The sequence below is a fragment of the Vombatus ursinus genome, unplaced genomic scaffold, assembly GCF_900497805.2.
Source record: "Vombatus ursinus unplaced genomic scaffold, bare-nosed wombat genome assembly UNPS02007344.1, whole genome shotgun sequence".
NCBI lineage: Eukaryota > Metazoa > Chordata > Mammalia > Diprotodontia > Vombatidae > Vombatus > Vombatus ursinus.
In genome coordinates this window covers 3,558,519-3,562,983 of record NW_020947122.1, presented here as the reverse complement: position 1 = coordinate 3,562,983, position 4,465 = coordinate 3,558,519, and the positions used below count along the sequence as shown (strand labels likewise).

Genomic DNA, 4,465 nt, shown 5'->3' with positions numbered 1-4,465 from the left:
CTTTCTTGTTCTCACTTCGTCACCCCCATCCAATCTGTGGCCAATTCTTGCAATTGTACTTGGACAACATCTCTCTGCTTCTCTTGGTCACATAGACACTGCCCTAGTACATGGTCTCCATCCAAATCTCTGCCCTCTCCAATCCATCCTTCTCACAGCTTCCAAAGTGATATTCATTAAACATTTCCCTGCTTCAAAAGCTCCAGTGGCTTCCTATTGCTCCTGGATCAAGTACAAAATCCTATGGCCTTTAAAGTTCTTCACACTTTAGTTCCCTCCTACCTTTGCAGACTTATTATACATACTACTATTTACACTCTCTTTGCAGACTTAGCACAGTGCCTCTTACAAAGCAGGCATTAAAAAATGCTAGTTGACTGAGTGACCTTTCTCATCACCACTCCTGTTTTCCCTAACTTCATTCAAATCCCAGCTAAAGCTCTATCATGGGCAACTAGGTGGTGCAGTGAATAGAGTGCTAGGCCTGGAGTCAGGAAGACCTGAGTTCAAATCCCGCCTTTAAACACTTTATCATTTAACCCTGTTTGCCTCAGATTCCCCACTGTAAAATGAGCTGGAGAAGGAAATGGCAAATTACTCTAGTATCTTTGCCAGGCAAACCCTAAATGGGGTCAGGAAATGACTGAACAAAACAAGTTCTTCTTTCTGAAAGAAGTCTTTCTCAGTCCTCCTTAATCTTAGTGCCTTTCCTCTGAGACTAATTTATTCTGTACATATCTTGTTTGTACACAACTGTTTGCATGTGGTCTTCCTCATTAGATTGTGAGCTCCTTGAGGGCAGGCATTGTTTGATTTTTTTTTTTGCTTTCTTTGTATCCCCAGGGCTTAGCACAGTGTCTGGTACATAGCAGGCCCTGAAAAGGCTAGTTGACTGACCACTTGCTGTTACTCTTACATGACAATCTACCTCCTGCCTCAGGCTTTTGCACAAGCTGTCCCATGCCTGGGGTTCACTCCTTCCTCACCTCTGCCTTGTGAATCCCTGGCTTCCTTTAGAGCTCAGCTCACGAGCGTCCTTTTGCAGGAAGCCTACGCCCATCCCCCCAGATTACTTTCTTAGTTTGTATCCATTGTAAGACTAATTCTCTACAAAATATGTTATTTCCCCATGAACAGAATGTCAAGTCCCTGGTTTCATTTTTGTCTCTCCCTCCTGCGGCACACGTAGTAGGTGCTCATTAAATGAATGTATGAATGAATGGTCGTTTGCACTGATGGTTACTGCTAGATTTCTAATTTTTTTTTTTAAAACGACTGCTGGATGCTCCTACAGACAGACAGACAGACAGAGAGACAGAGAGACAGACAGACAGAGAGACAGAGAGACAGACAGAGAGACAGACAGACAGACAGACAGACAGACAGACAGACAGACAGACAGACAGACAGACAGACAGACAGACAGAAGGGGAGAAGGTGGACGCGACCGCAGGGGCGGCGAAGGAATCAGCCGGGGCCCGGCCGCAAACGAAGGGAAAGAGGCGGAGGGGGAGGAGCGCCGGGAGCCGGGTTAGGGTTAGGGGGCGGAGGATCCCGCTTCCCGGCAGCAGAGGGCGCCTCTCGCTCCCGTGTCCAGCCTGTCGGGGCTGGGGAGAGCAGAGGGAGCGAGAGCACCGGTGGCTCCTGCCACGTATTCCTCCCGGCCGCGGCGGCGAGGCAGGAAGCCGAGGTGAGCGTGGGGCTGGCGGCGGCGCCCCGGACCGACCCTTCGGCGGAGCCGGAGCCGCGGGCGAGGGGCGCGCGGCTGGCGCTGGCCCGGGACCTCCTCCTCCCCGGCCCCCTGCCCCCTACCCTCCGCGAGCCGCGCTTGCCACCCCCGGGCAGTTCCTGAGCCGCCGGCAGGGCTGCCCAGCGGGCTGAACTCCGAGCCCCGGGAAGGAAGGAAGGAAGGGGCCGACGGAGGACGCGTCCCCGCCCGTCCCGGCTCAGGAAGTGCGGCCGCGGCCGCCCGACAGCAAGCGGGAAGCGGGCAGGGGAGCCGGAGCCGGAGCCGGCGCCGGCGCCGGAGCGCGGCGTGGGGAGGCGGGGGAAAGTTGGGGCGGAGTGGGAGCCCCGAGCGGGCCGGGACTGGGGGCAGGGGAGGGCGAAGGTAGGACCGGAGTGGGGTGGGCTGGGCATCGCCGGAGTTTGGGGAGGGGGCCACCTTTGGGCCGGGCTGGGGAGGTTGGGAGCCGGGAGCCTCTGGGAGCGTCCGCGGGGTCCGGCCGGTGCAGGAGGAGTCAGGCTGCAAGTTTGGGTCCTGGGGACGAGTGGGAGGGTCAGCCCCTCGTGGCCGCGCCGGCTCAGGCTGACTCCAGGAAGTGACCTCTGGCCGGGCTGAGGGCCGAGAGATCTGCGAAGGGCAGGTGGGTGGGAGGGAGAGCGGACCTTAGCCTCCACTTTCTCCCTGCCCACGAGCCTCTCTGCTGCTGTCTGGTGGCAAGTTCCATCCCAGTCTCTGAGAGGGTGGCAGGGCTAGGGCTGGGGTTGGGGTTGTCTGCAGACCCCCGGCACTCTCCCCGAAAAAGTGCCCGGGCCGAGCTGGGTCAGGATACCTGGAGAGGGAGGAAGCCACGTTAGTCGATGAGAGCGGGCCTCGAAGCAAACTAGGGGGTTGGGGGGTTAACAGTTTGTGGCCACCTGTATTTTTCGCTGTTACCTCGCTGCCAAGCCTCCCGTGGTGCTTCATCCACAGCCTACAATACTTGATCCTTCGGGAAGTTTGAACCGATTTGAATAGGTAAGACTTTCAGGAAGGCTCAGAGTTTAATAGGATTAGATTGCTTGAAAATCGACTCATCTTTCACTTTTTCTACCTCGTCCCTCTTGTCTTTTCCGTGTTGTGGGTAACCTGGACATCCTGGGTTAAAATATTATTTTAATGAAATTTCCCCTTTACACATTGGTAACTTCTCTAGCCCCAGAGTTCCATTCTAGTGTGAGGGTCATCGTGGGAGTAAGTTGCAGCTCTATTCTTTTATCTTCTTATCTTTTATCAGGTTATTTCAGCAACAAGTGGTTCTGAGGGTTTGGATTCCATCAACTTATTTCATACCTTAAGACAGTGGAGGTGAAAGGTGCTGGCTTTTTTCAGTGTGCTGGGTAGAGTAATGGAGACTTAGATTCAACTTTAAATCTGCGTTCTGTCATTAGGCACTTAGTTGTCTCCCCCATTAGATGGTGAGCTCTTTGAGTGAAAAGACCTTTTTTTTAAACTTTTTGTCTCCCCAGCACTTAGCACAGTGCCTGGTATGCAAGCGCCTAATGGCTCTTCATAAATGATTATTAACTGACTACTTAGTTTCCTTATCTGTAAAATGACAGAAAATCTCTGGGGTCTCTTCCAACTTCAAAATCATGTCATCCTGCTGAGGGCTAGAATGGGTTCCTAAGAGAAGCTCTGCAATCTTCTTCCTTGGAGAACTTTTAAAAATGAGACTAGATCAATCGTGCCAATTAAAATCTTGGGCCACTACTGCAAGGAAATGTGGATAGGCTTAGAAGGAAAGTCTGGAGGCAAGAAAGACTATATCGAAGGGGTAGAAAATTTAGCCCACAGGATCTCCAGGGTTTCCAGAGGGACTTGCCCACTGTTAATGAGTTAGTGGTAGGGCCACAATTGGAACTTATGGCTTTGGATTCTTAAGTATAGTGGTCCCAGTGACCTCAGTACTATGTGTTTTTTTACATATCTCGTCTGATTTTCACAACAATAGCATGGGGCCCTGGAAAGAAGACACATTGGAATCCAGGAGGTTAGATTCAAGGCCTGCATGGGCTATTTATGAGCAGTGGCACATCTATCAAATTTTGTCACCTTAGTAGGCCTCAGTTTCCCTCTTTGTAAAATGTAATGGGGTTGAATTTGATGATCCCTAGGGCCCTTTTCAGCTGTATGATTTTTTTAAGTCCTGCAACATAGGCAGGGCAAATATTCTTATTTCCATTTTACCAGTGCCTCTTAAGCGTCCTAGAAGTTGTGACTTGCCCAGAGTTACACAACCAGTGGCTCTGGGATTTGAGCCTAAATCTTCTAACTCCTACTCTAGTTTCTCTTTATACTTTTAGCATTTACTTCCCAGGGTTGTTAGGAGCATAAAATGAGAAAATATATGTAAAGTGCTTTGTAAACCTCAAAGATATATATAGATATACACACATATATAAATGCATATGTTTTATATATGTATATATATGCGCAAAGAGATATATCCTTATATGTGTATATACACATGTACATAAAGGTATACATGTATGTGCATGTGTATATATATACACATATGTCTGTGTGTATGTGTGTGTGTATATGTGTGTGTATATATATATATATATATATTCATTAGATTATAAGCTCCTTGAGGACAGGGATATCTTTTGCCCCTTTTTGCTTAGCACAGTGTCTGGCACATAATAAGTGCTAATAAATGTTTATTGCTTGATTTGTTGACATATGTTTGTATATAGG

General features: G+C 49.6%; 1 long non-coding RNA gene across 1 annotated transcript in view; it reads left to right on the top strand.

Annotated features, from left to right (window-relative positions):
- Nucleotides 1-1,604: 1,604 nt before the first annotated feature.
- Nucleotides 1,605-4,465, top strand: part of LOC114033720 — an 86,038-nt gene continuing 83,177 nt past the window's right edge. Inside the window, exon 1 of the long non-coding RNA XR_003568024.1 lies at nt 1,605-1,690. This is a non-coding gene — a long non-coding RNA (uncharacterized LOC114033720). The remainder of the gene's footprint in view (nt 1,691-4,465) is intronic.